Source organism: Phyllobates terribilis, unplaced genomic scaffold (genome assembly GCF_046119375.1).
Source record: "Phyllobates terribilis strain yellow unplaced genomic scaffold, ASM4611937v1 Scaffold_11__3_contigs__length_659146591, whole genome shotgun sequence".
Lineage (NCBI taxonomy): Eukaryota > Metazoa > Chordata > Amphibia > Anura > Dendrobatidae > Phyllobates > Phyllobates terribilis.
Window position 1 is genome coordinate 514703452 of NW_027362771.1, and position 26190 is coordinate 514729641.

Genomic DNA, 26190 nt, shown 5'->3' on the forward strand with positions numbered 1-26190 from the left:
GTTTTACATTAATGATTTAGGAAATATACTTTGAAAACCGATACCATCCGTTTTATCACATCATACAATTCTAAAAATCATGAGATGTGGATGGCTATAAAGAAATACTGGAATATCCTATAATTGGATCAGAGACTTACACTAAATTTCCCTACTAATCTAGCAATTACATATCAACGTGCACGAAATTTAAGAGATATCATGGTTAAAAGCCACCCCAATCTGCACAAAACAAGTGAAATTTTTGACTCTAAGGGCCCAAAATGAGGTTGTCACCCCCGTGGTACTTGTGTAGCGTACCCCAACAGTGAATCCACCAACTGCTTTTGGAACTCATCCGATACCAACACTAACAGGATTACTCATACAATTTTGTGCACAACCATTGGGGTTATTTACTGCACTTGATGCCCATGTAATAAGATGTATGTGGTCTTACCTCATGAGAACTTCATTAACGAGTCAGGGAGCATGTTCTGGATATCCACTTTGCTAGAGATGTTGAGGACATTGTGGTGCTGAAGATGCTGCCCGGTCACTTCAAACTGTTTCATAAATGCGATCCATCCCTGTTGAAAGTTATATATGTGTACATTTCTTTAGTATATTTGTTTTTTACTTTTAATATTTTTCCTTGTATTGTCAATATCCACCCAATTCACCTTGGGTTCATACTTTGTTCTTTTATTATTTTTACCTCTCCTGTTTGGGGTTTATTCCCCAGTATACTTACAGTACCTATCTTCCCTTTTTTCTTTGTTTCTTATATTTCATATTCACATGTTTCTTCCCCACTTTTTTTCATATACTCCTTGTCTCCTTCACCTTTGTACCCTTCACGTCTCTTTTGCTTTCCAATGTGACGTTCATCTTATCCACACTCGACTAAGCCCCGTTTTCCTGCGTTCTAACGTGGAGCGCAAGCACTACATCACTTCCTGTGACACGTGAGTACTACTTTTCTGATTATTTTGCGTTCCAACCTGCAGCGCACGCTGGCGTCGCCTCCTCCCTGGATAGTGCGCTCTGTGGAGAAGCGCCTTCCAGCTGGGAAGTGACGTCAGCACCTTCACATGCATGGGTTCAGTGCTGCAGGTGATAATGACAATAGGTCCTTTCTGATTGGTCCCTTTTGGTTTAACTACCCGCATGACATGTCTCATTCATTCACTTGTTAAAGCCACCGGCAAAATGCGCGTTGGGTTCCTTACTCATGGTGTGGGGTATGTATCCACTTGGAATCTATTTGTCATCTATGTTTTATTGATACCGCATGATTATATCTATATTTCTGAGATGCATTATATGTCCCCTTGTATACCTATGCCTTCATGATCATACTATTTTGATATATATCTGGAGGCTACGTTACATAGTTATATATTTTTTTAGGTACTGGTGCCACCCTTATAATTAATTTAGCTCTGAATTTTAACTTTTATATCCTCTTATATATATGCACATGTCATTTTATTAATATTATATTAGATATGTAGTTATCTATCATTATGCCGCACATCATTATTATTTGATTGATTATTTATTTAATGGTCTAGATCACACATATCAAACTCTGGCCCGCAGTGATTATATTTGGCCCGTGACACCAGCACTGACCCCCCCATTATACTGTATGAAACACTATGTGGGGACATTATACTGTATGGAGGACTATGTGGGGCCATTATACTGTATCGAGCACTATGTGGGGCCATTATTCTGTATGCAGGACTATGTGGGGCCATTATACTGTATGGTGCTACACTCCCTGACAGAAGTTATGTCGCTTATCCATGTTATGTAAGTAAAAGCTTATAACCTGACGTTAAATTCATCCATTAGTTTTATAAATTACTTTTGAAAGCTGAAACCCTCCCAAATTTGGTTTAGGTTAAGAAAATAAATTGGCATCAATGCTGAAATATTGATCATTTAATGAACACAGAATGGTCAGATTTTGGCAAGACAAAAGTTTTGTCGCCCACAGAAAGTAATGTGATATTCAAACAAATAATTATCTCAAAATACAAATATATGTTGCATAACATTGATGAATGAAGTTGTGGTGCTAGAGTCATATTTAATATTTTGTGTGACTTCCATGAGCTTGAAGGACTGCATCCATGCAGTTCAACAATGATTCATACAATTTATTAATGGAGTCATCAGGAATAGCAAAGAATGCAGTCTTACATGCCTCCCAGAGTTCATCTAGATTCTTTGGTTTTGTCTTCCAAGCTTCCTCTTTCATCCTACCCCAAACATGCTCAATGATGTTCATGTCTGGTGACTGGGCTGGCCAGTCCCTGAGCACCTTGATCTTTTTTGCCTGGAGGAACTTTGTTGTAGAGATGGATGTATGAGATGGAGCACCATCCTGCTGCAGAATTTGACCCCTTTTATGATTTGGAATGTAAGAGGTAGCTAATACTTCTTGATATTTTAGGCTATTGATATTGCCTTCCACCTTGCAAATGTTTCGCACACCCCCATACTGAATGTAACCCCAGACCATGATCTTTCCACCACCAAATTTAACTGTTTTCTGGGTGTATTTTGGATCCATACGGGCTCCAGTAGGTCTCATGCAGTATTTGCGGCGGCTGTGGTGTAATTCTACTGAAGATTCATCAGAGAAATCCACCTTCTGCCATTTTTCCAGCGACCATCTGTTTAGCGGGCTGTGGGACTTTGCAAATGCCACACGGTTTTTTATTTGCCTTTTGTTTAGTGCTGGCTTCTGGGCACTGATTCGACCATGGAGGCCATTTTGAGACAGAATCGTACAAACTGCTCTAGTTTACACAAGGACTTGATGTGACCAGGCCTGTTGGAGCTCTGCTGCAGTGGAAGAGGGGCTTGCTTTGGATTTTCTAACCAACAAACGTTCCTCCTGAGCAGTTGTCTTGCGGGGTCTGCCGGACCTGGGCTTGTCAAATACATCTCCAGTGTCTTCAAATCTTTTTTTAATTCTTTGTACTTGACACTGAGACACATTAAAGATGCCAGCCACCTCTGCAGTGGATCTGGTCTTCAGCCTCTTGATAATCAAGGCTTTGGTCGTAGGGTGGATATTTGACATGTTGTCAGAGCTCAAGTTGCAGTTCAAGTGAAGGTCTGGGGTGCTGGGTTTCTTTTTATACACACCCACTAATTAACCGATCATTTACTGAGCACTGGTGAGTATGTAAACTAGGATTGGGTGCATTATATGACCAGGCGACAAAACTTTTGTCTTGCCAAAATCTGACCATTCTGTGTTCATTAAATGATTAATATTTCAGCATTGATGCCAATTTATTTTCTTAACCTAAACCAAATTTGGGAGGGATTCAGCTTTCAAAAGAGTAATTTATAAAACCAATGGATGAATTTAACGTCACGTTATAAGCTTTTATTTACATAACATGGATAAGCGACATAACTTCTGTCAGGGAGTGTATGTGGGGCCCATTATACTGTATGGAGGACTGTGTGGGGCCATTATACTGTATGGAGGACTATGTGGTGCCCATAATACTATATGGAGGACTTTGTAGTGCCCATAATACTGTATGGAGCACTATGTGGTGCCCATAATACTGTATGGAGCACTATGTGGTGCCCATTATTCTATATGGAGGACTATATGGGGCCCATTATTCTATATGGAGGACTGCGCTTCAGTTCAGTGTATTGCCGCACAGAGACCGGCTCTCTGCACAGCAATACCAGTGACAGCCGCCGGCCTATCAGAGGCCAGCAGCTGACATCTGCGTCCCAGCGCAGCAGCATATGACGCCACTGACACGCGCAGATGTCAGCTGCTGGCCTCTGATAGGCCGGCAGCTGCCACGGGTATAGCTGTGCTATTCCATCCGGTTTGCGTTTAGTTGGACCATCATTTATTTTTCAACAGGACAATGACCCCAAGCACACCTCCAGGCTGTGTAAGGGCTATTTGACCAAGAAGGAGAATGATGGGGTGCTACGCCAGATGACCTGGCCTCCACAGTCACCAGACCTGAACGCAATCGAGATGGTTTGGGGTGAGCTGGACCGCAGAGTGAAGGCAAAAGGGCCAACAAGTGCTAAGCATCTCTGGGAACTCCTTCAAGATTGTTGGAAGGCCATTTCCGGTGACTACCTCTTGAAGCTCATCAAGAGAATGCCAAGAGTGTGCAAAGCAGTCATCAATGCAAAAGGTGGCTACTTTGAAGAACCTAGAATATAAGACATATTTTCAGTTGTTTCACACTTTTTTGTTAAGTATATAATTCCACATGTGTTAATTCATAGTTTTGATGCCTTCAGTGTAAATGTACAATTTTCATAGTCATGAAAATACAGAAAAATCTTTAAATGAGAAGGTGTGTCCAAACTTTTGGTCTGTATTGTATATGTGTGGAACCCCAGGGGTCTGGTTACCACAGTAATAGCAATATTACGTCTGTGAGCAGGTGGGAGGTCTCCTGGTCAGGAATCCTAAGCATGCCACACCTCCTGCCCAGTCCTGAGAGGGGAAGAACTTCCCCTATATAAACTGGGGCTGAGGTGGGGTTAGAAAGGGAGAACACAGACAGAGACAGAGACACAGTCTGGTCTGGAGTGGAGCAGATGCAGGGAGAGCAAGATCAGGAGCTCTGTGGGAGCAGTGATAAAAGGGGTCCAGGACTGGAAGCTGTAGAGCTCGTCCTGACTGAAGAGATCTCACCGGACACGGAGTCCGAGGCTGTGGGGACTGTTCCATACCCAGCAGCAGAAACCGTCTGGCAGGGGATTTCAGGTCCTCTGGCCAAGAAACCCGAAGGCACGGTCACACGCAAGGGACCAGCACCGCTGTCGTGGAGCGGAGGCTACCAGAAGGCCCCGAGTCACCGGCCATACGGGTGAGCACCACACGGTACACTCAGGGACGTGGGCTACTTTTACCCGCTTCTAGCAAGGTAGCCAGGAAGAGTACAATTAGTTGGGGAGGCTTACAACTCCGCCTGGCCGGGGGAGATCCTATCTGCTCACGGACTGACCAGGCCCCGATCGCTAGCCAGTACTCCCGGGAGGGTCTACCTTTGCCACCAGTAAAGACCCTGAACTACACCGCACCGTCTCTGAGTGGTTCCTGGTGCCTGCGTGCAATTCTGCTATCCCCATCATCCACGTCTGCTGCCCTGAGGCCATACCCCTCCCGTTGGGGGTTATACTACCCACGCTGCACAACTGTACCACCGGCCTCAGCGGTCTGCCCTGCAGCGGCGGCTTCATAACCGCATTCAACGGGTGGCGTAGTCGAACACTATAACATCTTCTGCTAAATTCCGCCACTTAGTTTGACACCCTGGGCACGGACCGGGTCACCGCCACGAGGACTACTAACCCCGACAGATCCGGCTCCGGGTATTCCCCGCGTGCGCAACGCTACACAACACAGGCCCAGGGGGCGCGTCAACTTTGGCGTAGTCGGCAGGATCTCGTGCCCGCAACCACCGGGTACTGCGTGCCTGAAAAAGACTGTTAAACTTACCTGTGGTGAAGATTCCCGCCATCCGACGCCATCTTTTGCCTTCTTCCCGCCATCCGTGGAGTTTTCCCGCCATCCGACGCCATCTTTTGCCTTCTTCTCGCCATCCGTGGAGTTTTCCCGCCATTGGACGCCATCTCGAGGACGCCGCGCGAGAAGAAGAGGGGCGTGGACTCCGAAAGTGCGCGAGAACTGAAGCCCCGCCTCACGTCCGGACGTTGCGTAAGGTCCTGGAAGGAGCCCAGCAGACGCCGACGTCACAGGAGCGCGACGGAAGGTCCTCAACCCTGACGATCCACTGCGGAGCCGCGGCCTACGGAAGAGGATCATCGCAAGGTAGGCCACGGTCCACTAGGGGGGAGGAGGATGTCGGATACGGAGGAGAGCTTCACTGCTACAGCCACCGCCAGCACCACCGCTGCTGCGGTCATGCCTTTCACCATGCCCTACATCCCGGGGGCAGCCTGGCTACCCCAGTACTCAGGGGAGTCCCATACCCTAAATGACTTCAGAGAAAGGCTGGATAGCCTCTTCCAGGTGTACCCCCTCACAGAAGAGCAAAAAGTGAGCATCCTGGTTGCTCAATTAACAGGGGCAGCCCAAAGGGAGGTAAAGTCCTGGCCACTTGGGAGGAGGAGGACTGTCGCAGAGATACTAGCCCGGCTGAAGGACACCTTTGATACCCGTACCTCAGCCGAGATCAAGCTTAGATTCTACGGGTGCAAGCAGCGAGCACATGAGAATATAAGGGACTATGCACTAAACCTACAAGAGGCCCTGAGAGCCATTAAGCAGGCCGACCCTGACGGCGTAGGGAACGAAGACAAGCTGTTGACTGAACAATTTATAGAGGGTCTACATTGCAATGCCCACCGAACCCAGTTGCGGGAAATGGCCTTACAGGACCCTCATCTGGACTTTGCACAGTTCAAGGACAGAGCCATCCGGGTGCTCCGAGAACCATCACCAGGTGGCGCTGTGACCCACAAACGCCCTGCTACCATTTACGACCAGGAGACGGCGCCCTTGTCGGCAGGGCCTGTGGGAGCTGATGCGCAGGCTTTAAACAATGACCCGGCTACAGACCTGCACCATCAGGTCCAAGAGCTAACTAAAAGCGTTGCCGCGCTAACCCGAACTGTGCAGTCTTTACAGGTTTCTACTCCAGGGAAGATCCAGCTGGCATCCGGACCGGAGGATATCCCGTGGCGCCGACCAAGGAGGACCCCACCGGCCAGAGGAAGACCCAGCGACCGATACAACGAGGACGGACAACCCATCTGCCGCCGCTGCAATCAACCCGGACATATGGCAAGGTACTGTCAAACTGGCACAACCTGGGGTAGAGGGCCAACCCCTAGGAATAAGATCACCAGGCCCATCGAACTGGCGTGACAAATACGTGGGAGGACGTCCAGTCTTGCCTGTAGTACTGGATGGCATTCCTATGTGTGCCCTACTTGACACCGGGTCACAGGTCACCACCATCCCGTACGTGCTCTTCAAGCAGTACTGGAATGACTCGGATATAACCCGCTACCCAGACGACGACTTGAGTATCATCGCCAGCAATGGTCAGCCCGTGCCACAGATCGGATTTAAAGAGATGACCATTAAAATCGGTAAAGTCGAACTGGCAGCACAGGGACTGATCATTGTAGACATTGACAAGCGAGAGAGTCACCCAAAGATAACTCTAGGAACTAATGTGATTGAAAATTGTCTTGCAGAGGTGATTCTCATTTTACAGCAGGTTGCCAAGAACGCCAGCTCCGGCCAGCAGCGAGTGCTCCAAAAAGAGATCCGGGCACTGATGCGACGGCAACAGGTGGAACTCTCCGGTGGTGAGATTGGTAGCGTGAGAATGTGTGACCCTTTCCCTATTGCCATGCCCCCGAAAAGTGAAATGATGATTTGGTGCCGGGCAGCTATTGGTCTGAGAGGTAGAGATTACCAGGCAATGGTAGAGCCAGTCTACTCAGATAGTAGGCCCACCATTTTGACGGCACGGGGGGTGGTTGATGTACGCCATGGGAGGGTGCCCGTTCGCATAATAAATATCGGGAAGAGGGAAGTGTACCTGCCCCGGTATACTACACTAGCCAAATTGTATACCATCAACCAAAATTCTGTACAGTCCGTGGAACCCTTGCCTCCATCTCATCCAGAGGAAGGTAACGGCTCTAAGCAACAAATGGAGGACTGGTGTCAGCAACTGCATTTGGGTACTGACTCCACACCTGCTCACCAAAAGCAGGGAGTCTACCGGGTGATCCAGGAATACGAGAGAGTGTTCAGTAAACACCCGCTGGACTTCGGGCGAGTAAAGGGAGTGGAACATCACATCCCCACGGGAGATCATCCTCCCATAAAGGAAAGGTATCGTCCCGTACCCCCTGCACACTACCAACACGCCAAGGGGATGCTTAGAGACATGAAGGAGGCTGGGGTAATCAGGGATAGCTGTAGCCCCTGGGCAGCTCCACTAGTCTTGGTTAAAAAGAGAGACAACACCATGAGAATGTGTGTAGATTACCGGAAAATCAACCGTATCACACACAAAGATGCGTACCCCTTACCAAGGATAGAGGAGTCTTTGGCTGCTTTAAAATCTGCTAACTTCTTCTCCACTTTGGATCTCACTAGCGGGTACTGGCAGGTTCCTGTCGCAGAGGCGGACCGGGAGAAGACCGCATTCACCACCCCGATGGGACTTAGCGAGTTTACCTGCATGCCGTTCGGACTCTGCAACGCACCAGGAACCTTCCAACGATTGATGGAATGCTGTCTGGGACACCGGAACTTTGAGACGGTCCTGCTGTACCTGGACGATGTTATAGTTTATTCCAAAACCTACGAGGACCACCTGAAACACCTGGCGGAAGTGTTCGAAGCCCTGGCAAACTACGGTCTGAAGGTGAAACCGTCGAAGTGTCACCTGCTAAAACCAAAAGTGCAGTACCTGGGACACGTGGTGAGTGCTGACGGAGTGGCTCCCGACCCTGATAAGATCACCGCGATTAAGGAATGGCCAAGACCCTCCAGCGTAAAGGAAGTGCGGCAGTTCCTCGGGTTGGTAGGCTACTACCAAAGATTCATTCCCGGTTTCACCAAAAAGGCAGCTCCTATGCAGGACCTCCTGATAGGCCAGTCCAGGAAGGCCAAGAACCAGAAGCCGCCCTTCAGATGGGAGAAGCTGGAAGAAGAGTCCTTCCGCCAGCTGAAGATGGCCCTCACGGGGGATGAAATCCTGGCGTACCCCGATTACAGCCAGCCCTTTATCCTCTACACCGACGCAAGTAACATCGGGCTAGGAGCCGTACTGTCCCAGATCCAGCAGGGGAGAGAACGGGTAATTGCTTACGCCAGCCGAAAACTGCGACCCACCGAAAGAAACCCTGAGAATTACAGCTCATTCAAGCTAGAGTTCCTGGCAGTGGTGTGGGCAGTCACCGAACGCTTTAAGCACTACCTCGCCTCTTCGCGGTTCACCGTGTACACGGATAACAACCCGTTGACACACCTGGACACTGCAAGACTCGGTGCCCTGGAGCAGAGATGGATGGCCCGCCTGTCCAACTATGAGTTCACGATCAAATACCGGGCAGGACGCTCCAATACCAACGCGGATGCCTTGTCCAGAATGCCAAACCTACCGGACGTAGGGGAAGATCCAGAGGAACTGGAAGAAGTTGAACTCCCCGCGTTTCACCGTCATGGGACTACCCAGTATTCCCACCGTGTAAGGGGTAAGCAATCCGCTACGTTCAACCCCTTACCTCATTACAACTGGGCGGAAACACAAGACAGTGACCCCGCCGTCCGACTAGTGAAGGAGATGCTGACTCGGCCAGATGCCCGCCTTGACCCAGACGCTCCGGAGGAGACCAAGCAACTGTGGGCTGAGAAGAGTCGACTGTTTCTTTACAAGGGGAAGTTGTGGCGCAGAATGGTTAACTCCCGGACGCATGAACTGATCTGGCAAGTAGTGGTGCCAAGAAGAGACGCGGCTATGGTACTGGAGGCATACCACGACGGAGCTGGGCACTTCGGATGGAAGAAGCTGGAGTTCCTGCTGCGCGGGCGGTTCCACTGGGTAGGCATGAGAGGGACCATCGAGAGGTGGTGCAGAGACTGTGGCCCATGCAAATTAAGAAGGAAGGACCATGCCAGCCAGAAGACTCCCCTGCAGTCCATCGTCACCAGGCAGCCGTTGGAACTGGTAGCCTTGGACCATGTAAAACTGACCCCCAGCAGAAGTGGCTACGTCTATGCGTTAACCATCGTGGATCACTACTCCCGGTTCTTGGTTGTAGTCCCCGTCAAGGACTTAACGGCTCAAACAGCAGCTAGAGCCTTCCAGCAGCACTTCTGTTGTCCTCACGGATACCCAGAGCAGGTGCTGACGGACCAAGGACCTGCCTTTGAAGCGGAAGTCTTCCAGGAGTTCTGCACTCTGTATGGCTGCCGGAAGATAAGAACAACACCCTATCATCCGCAAACCAATGGACTTTGCGAGAAGATGAACCAGGTGGTGATAGACCTTCTGAAAACATTGCCCCTGGAAGAACGCAGTCTGTGGCCTGAGAAACTGCCTGATCTGGTGGACCTATACAACCACATCCCTGTAGGTTCTACCAACTGTACCCCGGCTTACCTAATGAGAGCAAGACCTGGTAAGCTGCCTGTTGATCTGGATATGGGAGTCCTGACACCCGAGGACACTTCACCAGAAGCAGACTGGGACACAGAGAGGCAGCAGCAGTACCGGAAAGTACAGGAGAGCGTTGAGCGAAGTCTCCGTCAAGCAAGAGAAAGACAGGAGAAGACTTACAACCAGTGTGCTCCCGCTGTTCCCCTGGTACCTGGAGAGCAGGTCTTGAAGAGGAAAAGATGGCTCCACAAGTTGGACGACCAGTGGGAGAAGGACCCGTACACCGTACTGCCATCAAGCCATGAAAACCCAAAAATCTGCACAATCAGTAAGGATGGAGGAGAAACCACAGCCATTGTCTCCCGAGATCACCTGAAGAAGTGTCCCGAGCAGCTACGAAACCCTGAAGAAGATCAAGAAAACCCTCGACCCACAGAGGAAAGGGAAGAGATGGTCAGTACTGTACTCGGAGACTTCCCTCGGTCTTGGACACAGGTAAATGGCGCTGTTGTGGTACCCGTCCTCACCTTCCTCCAGCCAGCATCCCAAGTGCCTACGGAAAAACAGGTAGAGCTGGAAGAGCAGCCGGTCCAGGAGGCAGAAGACCCCACACAAGCAGACCAGGAGAATCGACCCTCTGCTTATAGTGAGCCTGCCGTGCCCCTAGTGAGCCAAAGAGTCCGTAGACAGCTGCCCAGCTTACCTTTGACAGCTCCTACACCCTGTAGCTCAGGACCGGTCAGTAAGCTCCGTAGGTCTACTAGGGCCAATAGAGGCCAGTTGCCCGTACGTTGGAGGATCTAAAGTGTTCAGACTGTCTTATTGGTATTTACCTGTTTACTGTTGCTTGTAAATAATTATGTTTTTCCAGTTATTTTATAGGTGTCTTTTGTGGATTAACTGGAACTCTGTTGTATATATGTTTGGAGCGTAACCCAGGAATGGACTATAGACTGTTAAAGACTCGGGGCAGGACAGACCCCTACCTGGTTACAGCTCCCCGTTCTTTGGTGAAATGGACACCCTTTTTGCTTCAAAAATTGCACCCGGTTGCGGACACTCCGTGACCACCCTAACGTGTTTTTCTTTATTGTATTGTTCCTGTTTATACCCTGTTATGTTTTCAAAAATATGTTTAGTCCCGGAGTACTAAATTTTACTAGGGGGGAATGTGGAACCCCAGGGGTCTGGTTACCACAGTAATAGCAATATTACGTCTGTGAGCAGGTGGGAGGTCTCCTGGTCAGGAATCCTAAGCATGCCACACCTCCTGCCCAGTCCTGAGAGGGGAAGAACTTCCCCTATATAAACTGGGGCTGAGGTGGGGTTAGAAAGGGAGAACACAGACAGAGACAGAGACACAGTCTGGTCTGGAGTGGAGCAGATGCAGGGAGAGCAAGATCAGGAGCTCTGTGGGAGCAGTGATAAAAGGGGTCCAGGACTGGAAGCTGTAGAGCTCGTTCTGACTGAAGAGATCTCACCGGACACGGAGTCCGAGGCTGTGGGGACTGTTCCATACCCAGCAGCAGAAACCGTCCGGCAGGGGATTTCAGGTCCTCTGGCCAAGAAACCCGAAGGCACGGTCACACGCAAGGGACCAGCACCGCCGTCGTGGAGCGGAGGCTACCAGAAGGCCCCGAGTCACCGGCCATACGGGTGAGCACCACACGGTACACTCAGGGACGTGGGCTACTTTTACCCGCTTCTAGCAAGGTAGCCAGGAAGAGTACAATTAGTTGGGGAGGCTTACAACTCCGCCTGGCCGGGGGAGATCCTATCTGCTCACGGACTGACCAGGCCCCGATCGCTAGCCAGTACTCCCGGGAGGGTCTACCTTTGCCACCAGTAAAGACCCTGAACTACACCGCACCGTCTGAGTGGTTCCTGGTGCCTGCGTGCAATTCTGCTATCCCCATCATCCACGTCTGCTGCCCTGAGGCCATACCCCTCCCGTTGGGGGTTATACTACCCACGCTGCACAACTGTACCACCGGCCTCAGCGGTCTGCCCTGCAGCGGCGGCTTCATAACCGCATTCAACGGGTGGCGTAGTCGAACACTATAACATCTTCTGCTAAATTCCGCCACTTAGTTTGACACCCTGGGCACGGACCGGGTCACCGCCACGAGGACTACTAACCCCGACAGATCCGGCTCCGGGTATTCCCCGCGTGCGCAACGCTACACAACACAGGCCCAGGGGGCGCGTCATATGCACATGTCATTTTATTAATATTATATTAGATATGTAGTTATCTATCATTATGCCGCACATCATTATTATTTGATTGATTATTTATTTAATGGTCTAGATCACACATATCAAACTCTGGCCCGCAGAGTGATTATATTTGGCCCACGACACCGGCACTGACCCCCCCATTATACTGTATGAAACACTATGTGGGGCCCATTATTCTGTATGGATTACTATGTGGGGCCATTATACTGTATGGAGCACTATGTGGGGCCCATTATACTGTATGGAGGACTATGTGGGGCCATTATTCTGTATGGAGGACTATGTGGGGCCATTATTCTGTATGGAGGACTATGTGGGGCCCATTATACTGTATGGAGGACTATGTGGGGCCATTATTCTGTATGGAGGACTATGTGGGGCCATTATTCTGTATGGAGGACTATGTGGGGCCATTATTCTGTATGGAGGACTATGTGGGGCCCATTATTGTATATGGAGGACTATGTGGGGCCCATTATTCTATGTGGAGGACTATGTGGGGCCCATTATTCTATATGGAGGACTATGTGGGGCCCATTATTCTATTAGGAGGACTATGTCGGGCCGATTATACTATATGGAGGACTATGTGGGGCCCATTATACTGTATGGAGGACTATGAGGGGCCAATTAAACTGTATGGAGGACTATGTGGGGCCCACTATACTGTGTAGAGGGCTATTAATAGATATCAAGGTTGGCCCGCTACTTTGTCAAAGTTTTTTATTTTGGCCCTCTCTGTATTTCAGTTTGACATCCCTGGTCTAGATATTATGTATCTTTTTGTACATAAGTGTATTATATGTGACAGTATTTGCCACCTTTTTATATATTTTTTTACATTACGGTAGAATCACTCAGCTATATATCTTTACTTCATTCCCCATCATGCGTTTTTAACATAGTTTTTTGTGTAATGGTCTCCCTTGAACTAATTTTATGTCTATTTGTATTTAAGTATCAATAAACCGATGTTTGTATTTCGATTATAATTTGGTTGTTTGTCAACGCTATAGGTTAATAAGTCATGCAGGTAACGAGACAATTGTTTCTTCACATTTTACTTATTGATATATGCCTTTTATTAATGCACAATCTTTCAATAAAATGAGTTGAAAAAAAAATAAAACAATATTTCATGGTAACCCCAATGGAACGGACAACTCATGAGCCAAGTCTATTTTATCTATATTTGTGGTTCAGTCTAATTTAATATATTCTTCTCTTGTTATCAGGCATTTGCTGCTGGGGATAAATAGATTTTGGTATTTAGAAAGGAAATTTTGTATGTATTGCACACATTACCTGCTCTGAAAACTGAAACATTTATGTTACTATTTGGTTTGATCCGTTCATTTTTTACTAGTGAAGTTCTTTGCTAATTCTGTTATACCTGATTGTATGAGTTCATAACATACATCAGGGGTCTCAAACTCGGCTGGGTATATGGGCCGCACATGGAAAAAAATTTAATTTGGGGGGCCGCATTCTTTGCAGGACAAAGTGACATTTTTAGTGATACCATTTTTTTTTTTCTATACACCTTTTGAGCATTTTTGCTGTTTTATTTTTTATAGCTTGGATCGTTATGGATGTGGTGATAATAAAACATGCACTTTTTTTGTTTACTTTAGTTTAGATATAAAGCAGCATTTTTAGTGGCAAAATATTTTTTCATGCTTTATTTTGAAGTTTTTCTGCCAAAATCTTTTAGTAATGTGCCCCACCCTGGTCTGCATCTTGCAATGTCCCCCATCTTTATCCCCATCTTGTCGTAATATTCCATACTGGGCCCCATATTATCGTAATGTCACATACCGGTCCCCATATTGTAGATATGTCCTCCTCTTGTAGTAATGCCCCATCCTGGTCCCCATCTTGTTGTAATGTCCCCATCTTTTAGGAATGTCCCCATCCTGGTCCCCATGTTTTAGGACTGTCCCCAGCCTGGTGCCCATCTTTTAGGACTGTCCCCAGCCTGGTGCCCATCTTTTAGGACTGTCCCCAGCCTAGTGCCCATCTTTTAGGACTGTCCCCAGCCTAGTGCCCATCTTTTAGGACTGTCCCCAGCCTGGTCCCCATGTTTTAGGACTGTCCCCAGCCTGGTGCCCATGTTTTAGGACTAGAAAAAAAGAGAGGGGTCGCTCACTAGTCTATTCGGGTGCTCTGAAGAAAAAAGTCATCTCAAATGCAAAAAGAACTTCGGCACTCCATACATGAATATATAAGAAATATTGTATCTAGACTAATGTCACTTTGAAAAATGAAGGTTTTTTGCGCATAATTTGGCCAATTTATGTGTGCCCATCAACCACGACAAGGTCACCTTCGTATGATGGGAAACTACGCTACGCTACCACTAGATATGCCACTCTTGGGCTGTAACCCTGTATGGACAATATGTCTCTGCTTGGGCTTTTAACCTACAATGTATGGGCTGGTAGAGCTAGTTAAAACCACCTGTGACTGAATGGGAGGGACACATGGTCAGAAAAAAAGCTGTCAAACTTCTAATAGTGTGAACACGTACCTGCTGCAATGCTCCAGGAGCGGGATCCCAAAAATGATTAATAGAAAAAAAGAGAGGGGTCGAATAGACCAGTGAGCAACCCCTCTCTTTTTTTCTATTAATCATTTTTGGGATCCCGCTCCTGGAGCATTGCAGCAGGTACGTGTTCACACTATTAGAAGTTTGACAGCTTTTTTTCTGACCATGTGTCCCTCCCATTCAGTCACAGGTGGTTTTAACTAGCTCTACCAGCCCATACATTGTAGGTTAAAAGCCCAAGCAGAGACATATTGTCCATACAGGGTTACAGCCCAAGAGTGGCATATCTAGTGGTAGCGTAGCGTAGTTTCCCATCATACGAAGGTGACCTTGTCGTGGTTGATGGGCACACATAAATTGGCCAAATTATGCGCAAAAAACCTTCATTTTTCAAAGTGACATTAGTCTAGATACAATATTTCTTATATATTCATGTATGGAGTGCCGAAGTTCTTTTTGCACATGTTTTAGGACTGTCCCCAGCCTGGTCCCCATGTTTTAGGACTGTCCCCAGCCTGGTGCCCATGTTTAAGGACTGTCCCCAGCCTGGTCCCCATCTTTTAGGACTGTCCCCAGCCTGGTCCCCATCTTGGAGGACTGTCCCTTGTGCCGTTCTACACACACAAGAGAAAAAAAAAGATTCTTCTCACCTGTCCTCCGTTCCCTCGGCGTCCTTTCTGCACCTGTGGCCCGCAGGCACCATAGACCCCGATCGCGGCCCGGTCCAGGAGCTGCCGGCAGCTGCGCTTCAGTTCAGTGTATTGCCGCGCAGAGACCGGCTCTCTGCACAGCAATACCAGTGTCAGCCGCCGGCCTATCAGAGGCCAGCAGCTGACATCTGCGCGTGTCAGTGGCATCATACGCTGCTGCGCTGGGACGCAGATGTCAGCTGCTGGCCTCTGATAGGCCGGCGGCTGACACTGGTATTGCTGTGCAGAAAGCCGGTCTCTGCGTGGCAATACACTGAACTGAAGCGCAGCTGCCGGCAGCTCCTGGACCGGGCCGTGATCGGAGTCTATGATGCCTGCGGGCCGCATGAAGCAGTCTGAAGGGCCGCATGTTTGATACCCCTGACATACATTCTGCTCTATGTCAAAGTTATTACCTTAACAATGGAAATGTTAATATTTGTGCCCATTTGAACAGCAGAGGGCGCTATTGTCTGACTTCAAAATTCTTTTGCCATTGTGAATGTAAATATCAGCAATTAAGATTTTTCGACCGAAAAAAAGTGTCACAACTGCACCTATGTGGAGAGGATAGAGGTGGAAGAAAATGTGAAATTATAAATAAGGGGGAGATTGTCCACCCAACATCCTTCATGCAGAACCTTAGACATTAAGTGTGGGGATATCAACAGGAAAGCTTGTCCTGCCTCTGATCCAAGGCTCCATAAGTGTTATATTGAGGGCCCATATATTGTTCTTGCGCAGGGACCCTCTTCTTTCTGTGTCCGCTCCTGTTTACCTGGTTGCAATCGTGCAGCCAGACTCGGATTAATGCGGCCTGCAGTTTGCATTAATCGATTGACAAAGATTTCCTTTAAAACTTTGAAACTATAATTCACTGATTTTATACTTTTTTAATGTTTTATTGATTTCAGAAATCTAAAAAGGCAAATTGAGAGATATTTTTCATTTTAACATTGTCTGGCACTACAGCTGGTGAGAACAGGCAGTATGTTGGTCATGCTGGGACAGGGACATTATTACTGGAAGAAACCCAGGATGGGGCACATTATACCTGGATGATGGACATATATTATTGTAAGGGCCCAGGACGGGGCACATTGTACCTGGATGAAGGACAAATATTATTGTAAGGGGCCCAGGATGGGGCACATTATACCTGGATGAGGGACATATATTATTGTAAGGGGCCCAGGATGAGGGACATATATTTTTGGAAGGGGCCCAGGATGGGAAAATTATAGCAGAATGGGGGACATATATTATTGGAAGTGGCCCAGGACGGGGCACATTATACCAGGATGAGGGACATATATTACTGGAATGGGCCCAGACAGGATGGGGGTATTATACCAGGATGAGGAACATATAATACTGGAAGGGGCCCAGGATGGGGGCATTATACCAGGATGAGGGACATATATTATTAGAAGGGGCCCAGGATGGGGGCATTATACCAGGATGAGGGACATATATTACTGGAAGGGGCCCAGGATGGGGCATATTATACCAGGATGAGGGTGCAGGGAGCGATGTCGGGCTCATACTTTATATAGGGAGCTATGTGCAGGCGCATACTGTATATAGGAGGCTATATGGGGGTTCATACTGTATATAGGAAGCTATGTGCAAGCTCAAACTTTATATAGGGAGCTATGTGCTGGCTCATACTGTATATATTGTATATAGGGAGCTATGTGCAGATTCATACTGTATATAGGAGGCTATATAGGGGTTCATACTGTAAATAGGAAGCTATGTGTGGGCTCACACTGTACTATATATAGGAAGCTGTGTGGGGGCTCATACTTTATATTGGGGGCTATTTGAGGACTCACTGTATGTATGGGCTGTGTGTGGACTCACTGTATGTATGGGGCTGTGTGGGGGTTCATACTGTATATAGGGGGCTGTGTGAGGGCTCATTTTAAGTAAGGGGCTATGTGGGGGCTCATGCAGTATATAAGGAGCTATGTGGGGGCTCATACTGTATATAGGGGGGCTGTGTGGGGCTAATATTGTATGTAGGGGGCTATGTTGGGGCATATTGCCTGTGGTCTGAGCTATTATCCTCATTGCAGTACGGCTTATGGTCTTCTTTTCTTGTCCTGATTGAAGGAATTCCCTGAATGACCAAAAGAGGGCGAAAATGCGTAGGCAGAACATGCCATTAAGCTAAGTACAAAACTAGACTATGAGGTACAGTGGTGTGAAAAAGTACTTGCCCCTTCCTGATTTCTTATTCTTTTCCATGTTTGTCACACTTAAATGTTTCAGATCACAAAACAAATTTAAATATTAGACAAAGATAACACAAGTAAATACAAAATTCAGTTTTTAAATGAAGGTCTTTAATATTAAGGGAAAAAGAAATCCAAACCTACAGGGCCCTGTGTGGAAAAGTGTTTGCCCTCCTTTCCCTTAAAACATAAATTAACTCTGATTTATCACATCTTTGGGTAGCTGAGTTGAATTTCCCTAGCCACACAAAGGCCTGATTACTGCCACACCTGTTCTCAATCAAGAAATTACTTAAATAGGACCTGCCTGACAAAGTGAAGCAGACCAAAAGATCCCCAAAAGCTAGACATCATGCTGCGATCCAAAGAAATTCAGAAATAAATGAGAAAAAAAGTAATTGAGATCTACCAGTCTGAAAAAGGTTATAAAGCCATTTCTAAAGCTTTGGGACCACAGTGAACCACAGTGAGAGCCATTTTCCACAAATGGCGAAAACATGGAACAGTGGTGAACCTTCCCAGGAGTGGCCGGCCGACCAAAATTACCCCAAGAGCCCAGCGACGACTCATCCAAGAGGTCAGAAAAGACCCCACAACAACAACCAAAGAACTACAGGCCTCACTTGACACAGTTAAGGACAGTGTTCATGACTACACCATAAGAAAGAGACTTGGCAAAAATGGCATGCATGGCAAAGTTTCAAGACGAAAACCACTGCTGAACATAAAGAACATAAAGGTTCGTCTCATTTTTGCCAGAAAACATCTTGATAATCACCTAGACTTTTAGAAGAATACTCTATGGACTGATGAGACAAAAGTTGAACATTTTGGAAGGTGTATGTACCATTTATGTGGCGCTCCTGAGGGTTCAGTCGCCACAGAGGTGCTGCATCTCATCCAGAGGTGTGGTATCCCACTCTCAGGTAAGGATAGAGTGCTGCCCGGGACCCTAACGCCTGCATCCAACACATCCACTTCAGTAGGGCAGGGCGAGATTGCTCCTAAGGGAGAGCACAGTCCCTGGTCCCTGGCTGGAGTGGGGGGGAACCAAGTGAGGGGGAACAATGTAGTGGGTGTGGGTGGAGGAAGCAGGTTAGGGGAGCATGAAAGGAAGCTGTATAAGGCTAAGTGCCCACGTTGCGGAACTGAAGCATATTTTTTACGCTTCTCCCTGGAGGGAAAATCGCATGCGGATTTTACATGCGGTTTTCCCGCCAGGTAGAAGCGTTTGTGAGGCGTCTTTGCATGCATTTCCGCATGCAGGTTATCAAGCACTTCTCCAAGTGATTTAAGCATCACTTGGAAAAGTGCTTGACAACTTGTTCACACAATATAAATCCATGCAACCAGCATGGATTTATATAGTGTGACCAAGTAATAGTTAAAAAAAAAGAATCAGAATGGTAAAAAATAAAAAAATAAAGTTTATACTCACTTTCCGATGCATTCTCTGCCCCGTCCGGAGTCTTGAGCGGCTCACGCTGTTGTGTGCAGGACCTGCGGTGACATCATTGAGTCATGTGATGGGTCACATAACTCAATGACGTGGCAGGTCCTTCACACAACAGCGCGACGGCGGGAAAACACCGGGAAGACATCAGAAGATAAGTATAAACTTTATTTTTTATTTTTTTTACAGGTTCTTTGGTACCCAGGTCTGGATGAGAGTCTCCTCTCATCCAGACTTGGGTACCATCCGCACATTGATTCCGCTGCGCTTCCGCAAAATTAATGAACATGCTGCGGATTTTTGACCGCAGCATATACGCTGCGGAAAAATCTGCAGCATGGGCATTGACATTGCGGAATGCCATTGGGGACCATGGGGTGCGGATATACATGCGTTTTACAAGCGTTTACGCTGCGGAAATTCCGCAGCATATACGCTTGTAATACGCAACGTGGGCACGCAGCCTAAAAGAGGGAACCATCTTGAAAGTTCAGATCAGTCAGTGAGGAGTGGTGTTCAGTTGGAGGAGGAAAGTGAGGGGAACAGAGGCTCTGCACGAGGTCTGCTCCAGAGCGGGCCTGAGGAGAGGCCCAGGACTGAAGGAAGAGGAGAAGGAGCAGGAGAAAGGTATCAGGAACAGAAGGGATCCCAGGGGTACGGGAAGTGCTGGAGGCCATCCGTACGCCCGAATCTGCCAGGCGGTGGAGGGATCGAGCCGCAGAGGGGACCAGCCCCTAAACTAGTGGAGAACTACAAGGCTCAGCTAGAAACCGGAGGCTGCTGTACTTGCAAGGTGCAGTGGCCACAACCACAATTATACTGCCGAAAAGGTGGCCACAGAGTGTCCAGGGGACTGCAGGTCGCCCGACAAGACCCGAGGCTACCGGCTTGGGACACTGATTGTGAGGTGCAGGGCAGGAGGGCGAGAGCCAGCGCAGGAAGACGACTGAGGAAGGCACATAGAAAAGGGTCCTGTCAGGCACTCTTGAACTACCTGAGGGATTGCTGAACCCCTGCCTGGTGAATGCAGCACGACGTGGGAGGTTGTAGTCCAGAACTTGTAACCTGAGGAACTTAACAACTGTGAGTAAACTCAGAAGACTGCACCCCAATGTCTCTGTGATTATTATCTGCGCCAGCACCCCTGCACTACAACGCCCAGCATCACCTATAACATCTACACTGCCCTGGAGCTAAGCTCTACCTGTGGAGAGCCACACCAGCTTTGCTGCACTAACATCAGCTCCAGAGGACCTGCTCCGCAGCGGCGGCTCCCTTTAGCCGCATACCACAGGTGGCGTCACGAACTTTGTACATAATCCCCTCTAAAAATCCCCTTTTGAATGACCGCCCTGGGTCACGGACCGGGTCACCGCCACTGTGACATCTCCCCTAGCAACGACCGGCCCGGCACCGAGTGCCCCACGGCCCAGGGGGCGCGTCAATTACATCTGGTGTAGAAGTAACACAGCATTTCAGAAAAGGAAATTCATACCAACATAAAAATATTGTGGTGGTAGTGTGATGGTCTGGGGCTGTTTTGCTGCTTCAGGACCTGTAAGAATTGCTGTGGTAAATGGAACAATGAATTCTATTGTCTTCCAAAAAATCCAGAGAATGTCCGGCCATCTGTTCGTGACCTCAAGCTGAAGCGAACTTGGGTTATGCAGCAGGACAATGATCCAAAACACACCAGCAAGTCCACCTCTGATCGGCTTAAGAGAACCAAAATTAAGACTTTGGAGTGGCCTAGTCAAAGTCTGGACCTTAATCTGACTGAGATGCTGTGGCATGATCATTAAAAGGTTGTTCATGCCCGGAAACCCTCCAATGTAGCTGAATTACAACAGTTTTGCAAAGATGAGTGGGCCAACATTTCTCCAGAGCTTTGTAAAAGACTCCTTGCCAGTTATTGCAAACGCTTGATTGCAGTTGCTGCTGCTAAGGGTGGTCCAACCAGTTATTAGGTTTAGGGGCAATCACTTATTCATGCAGGGCCATGTAGGTTTGGATTTCTTTTTCTCTGAATAATAAAGACCTTCATTTAAAAACTGCATTCTGTGTTTTCTTGTGTTATCTTTGTCTAATATTTAAATTTATTTTGTGATCTGAAACATTTAAGTGCGGCAAACAAGCAACAGAATAAGAAATCAGGAAGGGGGCAAACACTTCAATATGGATTTTTTGTGGTTTTAATTGCACTGCCACTTGACAGACCATTTATAATTTGAAGGATTACTCTTTGTTTGACAAGGACATCACATGTTTCTTCTTGGAGTTTGTTAGGGTTTTTTTCTGGTCAGATTGTTGAAAAATATTGGTGATACCCCTCAGCCCATATTAATATATGTTCATTACATATTATCTGATCACCTATTGAGGATGCCTGCTCAGTTAGAATAATGGTAGGGCTACATAGGGGCAATCGACAAGGAGCGCAGGGGCACCATAGTGTTTCAAGTTAGGGTGGCAACCTCCGCTGTCAGGAAGGTAATTGTGAAGGGCAAAACTAGTCCCTATCTCCCCTCATTTCTGCTCTTTTCTTTTAAATCACTGTTTTGTTGTACAAATGTTTGTGCATTTATGTCTTTATGTATTGGGTTTTTAAAAGAATTAAATAAAGAGAAATGTTTTTTTTTGTTGTTATGGTTTACATGTATAATCCGCCCCTGATGGGGGACATACACTACAGGAAGGGACCATGATCGGGGACATTACTACAGGATGGGAGACAGTCGTCACAGGATCTGGAACCCTACAAGGGCCCATACATCTGACAAAAATGCAGATGGGAGCCCAGGTCCAAATGTTGCACTGGTGCCCATCAGATTCTACTTACACCACTGAGCATGAATAAAACATTGCATCTAACAAGAGAGAGTGTATAAATGATCTACTTTCCCATGTTCATATACAAGCTCCTAATCCCTTTTGAACACTTGGAGATAAAGTAATGTACTTACAACGTCCATTATCAGAGAAAGCTTGTGCTAATAAGTTATGGACCCATCAGTTATTGAATGTGTCTCATGGATGACCTTTATAGTCTGTGCTTCTAAGTGATCTGGTTTCAGCTTTTAGACATCTGAATCACCGACCGTGTTACTTTGTGACCTCAGTTGTGTAATTGGCGTCATATCTACATCTTTAGGTTTATGGCTGCTTTCACTCACAGGAAGACAAAAACCTCAAAAATTGTAAATAGCCTCCATCCACCATGAGGCAAGTGGCCCTCACACTACAAACAATTCCAATCTGAAATAGAATGTGGTTTATTCAATTATTGCTTTTATCTTTACATACATGCTTTCTGCGGGTCATTGATAGCTTTATTAACACACATTACATCCATTAGTAGGAAAAAATCCTGTAGTATGCACATTTTTATCCTGTAAATACTCCAGTATAGAAGAATAGTATATATGAAAATATAATTAAACAAAAACAAATAATAAATAATTGATAATATTGATAGAATATTTGTAGTAACGACTGCAAACTCAATAACCTATAGAGAAATAGAATTCAATTTCAATTCACGGTATATCTTTTATAATGGCATAAAAACATGATTAAAATGAAAACGGGATAATTAAAAACAAAGCCAAGATGGATATGGAATTCACACCACCGAGAGAAAACATGGAGAGTAGAACAATAATGGGATACAATGATTGTAATAAGGATGAGAAACGTGTATGTAATAATAATAATAATTTTTTATTTATGTAGCGCCAACAAATTCCGCAGCACTTAAAATTAAGCGGGGATATGTACAGACAATAAATTCAATACAATTTAAGGACAGTTTAAACAGTTACATTAGGAGTGAGGTCCCTGCTCGCAAGCTTACATTCTACAAGGAAATGGGGGGGACACAATAGGGGGACACAATAGGTGAAAAGTGCTTGTTATTTCAGGTGTGGCAATTATAATAAAAAGGGATTTTCATATAAAGCTGTATGATCCGGTCATCAGCCTGTATGTTTAAGTGCAATACTAGAGTACCGAGTGCAGTTATCTTGTGCATGGAGGGTGTGGAGACAGATGAAGAGTAGGGAACAGATTCTGAATGATATTTAGAAGGAGGGAACAGGGGAAAGTTAATTTACTGAGTAGTTAGGGTGGTAGGCTTGTTTAAAGAGATGGGTTTTTAAAACGCGCTTGAAGATATGGGGGCTAGGCATCAGTCGGATCGCCTGGGGTAGTGCATTCCAGAGAACTGGCGCAGCACGAGAGAAGTCTTGGAGACGGAGGTACGAGGTTCGGATTATGGGGGATGTTAGTCTTAGGTCATTTGTAGAACGGAGGGCACGTGTAGGGCGATAGACAGAGATGAGAGAGGAGATATAAGGCGGTGCAGAACTGTGGAGAGCTTTGTGGGTGAGAGTGATGAGTTTATATTGGACCCTGAGGCGGACCAGCAACCAGTGTAAAGACTGGCACAAGATGGAGGCATCGGTGAAGTGGCTGGACAGAAAAACGACCCTGGCTGCCGCATTCAGGATGGATTGGAGAGGAGAAAGTTTGGTAAGAGGGAGACCGATCAGAAGAGAGTTGCAGTAGTCCAGAGTGAATAAGAGCAACAGTAAGAGTTTTAGCAGTTTCAAAGGTGAGAAAAGGTCGGATTCTGGAGATGTTTTTAAGATGCAGGTGACAGAACCGAGCGAGTGATCGGATATGGGGGGTAAAGGAAAGGTTAGTGTCGAATATGACCCCCCAGCAACGGGCGTGCTGCTTGGGAGTTATGGTTGAACTCTCCAAGGTAATTTCGATATTAGGTAGAGTTGGCTTAGTGGAAGGCAGAAACACAAGAAGTTCAGTTTTAGAGAGATTCAGTTTAAGATATAAAGCGGACATGATGTTAGAGACAGCAGACAGACAATCCTTGGTATTTTGTATTAGGGTAGGGGTGATGTCAGGTGAAGAGGTGTATAGTTGGGTGTCGTCAGCATAGAGATGATACTGGAACCCAAATCTGCTGATTATTTGTCCAATAGGAGCAGTGCATAGAGAGAAGAGGAGGGGGCCTAGAAATGAGCCCTGCGGAACTCCAATAGTAAGGGGATGAGGAGGGGAAGAGGAGCCAGCAAAAGATACAGTGAAGGAGTGGTCAGAGAGGTAGGAGGAGAACCAGGAGAGAACGGTATCCTTGAGGCCTATAGATTGGAGCATAGTGAGGAGGAGCTGGTGATCCACAGTGTCAAATGCGGCAGAGAGATCCAGGAGAATCAGCAGGGAGTAGTGACCTTGGGATTTGGCTGTTAGTAGATCATTAGAGACTTTAGTGAGGGCAGTTTAAGTGGAGTGTAAGGAGCGGAAACCAGATTGTAGAGGGTCGAGGAGAGAGTTATCTGAGATATAGCGGATTAGACGGGAGTGGACCAAGTGTTCCAGGAGTTTAGAGATGAAAGGAAGGTTAGAGACAGGTCTGTAGTTAGCAGTGCAGTTCTGGTCCAGGGATGGCTTTTTAAGTAAAGGGGTTTTGATGGCATGTTTAAATGAGGAGGGAACGATACCTGAAGAAAGAGAGAGGTTAAATATTTTAGTCAGGTGAGTGGTGACCACCGGTGAGAGAGACTGCAGGAGATGTGACAGAATGGGGTCACTGTTGCAGGTTGTAGGTCGAGAAGAAATGAGGAGCTGGGTAACTTCTTCTTCTGTAACAGGCTCAAAGATGGCTAGTGAGTAGTGTTGAGCGATACCTTCCGATATCGGGAAATATCGGATCGGATTGGATCGGACCGATACCGAAAAAGTATCGGATATCGCCGATTCCGATACCGGAAACCAATGCAAGTCAATGGGACATAAATATCGGAATTAAAATAAACCCTTTCTTTCCTTGTAGGTTATTTCTACATGAAGGAAAACAACTAAGAATAATGTAGAATGTATTGGGGGAGGTGGGGGAGACAATAAAGGCATAGAGGTTTAGCCCAGTCAAATGGAATAGCAGGAATTAATATTTTTTTATTATGTTCTGAGTTACGGAAATATTAACTATGTTAAGTATTTTTATATTTTGTCAGATATTTATGTTTCACTACTTCCATGCTCTTCACCTTCTTTTTTACTTCTCCCACACTTTCTCCTTCATCATCCTCAGCATCTTTTTCATCCACTTCTTCTTCACCTTCTTCTTCTTCACCTTCTTCGTATTATTCTTTTTTTTACATTCTTCATATTCTACTTCTTCATCTTCTTCATATTCTTCTTCTTCATCATATTCTTATTTGTGACAGGCATTCCTGTAGTTGTTATCTATAAAAGGTTGGACATTACACCTTTCGTTCTGCCCGTCACAAAAGATTTACAACAGGATTTGTCCGCGTTCAGTTTGGCCTGCAGCAGCAGGTCTTTTCCAGGGGCACCACGAGGAGGAACGGACTCACCCCCATACACTGCTTAGTCATCTTCTGCTTATAATTTAGATATTATCTTTTGCTCTGATTTTTAGTCTTATGCTTAATGTTCTTCCGCTTTTTGTTCTGCAGCTTCTTGTATTTCTGCTTCTTGGTTTTCTGTCTCTTGTTTTTCTGTATCTTGGTGCTTGTCTTCTCTTCTTTGTCTTCTTGGTCAACTTCTTCAGGGTCATCTTCTTGGTCTTCTTCGGGGTGGTCTTCAGGGTCGTCGTCTTCGGGGGTCCTCGTCTTCGGGGTCCTCGTCTTCTTCGGGTTGGTCTTCTGGGTCCTCGTCTTCGGGGTCCTCGTCTTCTTCGGGGTGGTCTTCAGGGTCCTCGTCTTCTTCGGGGTGGTCTTCAGGGTCCTCGTCTTCTTCGGGGTGGTCTTCAGGGTCCTCGTCTTCAGGGTCATTGTCTTCGGGGTCCTCGTCTTCTTAGGGTTGGTCTTCAGGGTCCTCGTCTTCA

General features: G+C 46.8%; 1 long non-coding RNA gene across 1 annotated transcript in view; it reads right to left on the minus strand.

Annotated features, from left to right (window-relative positions):
• LOC141166707 (uncharacterized) overlaps window positions 1–26190 on the minus strand; it is a 57247-nt gene that overhangs the window by 18642 nt on the left and 12415 nt on the right. Inside the window, exon 2 of the long non-coding RNA XR_012251337.1 lies at window positions 440–569. This is a non-coding gene — a long non-coding RNA (uncharacterized lncRNA). The remainder of the gene's footprint in view (window positions 1–439; window positions 570–26190) is intronic.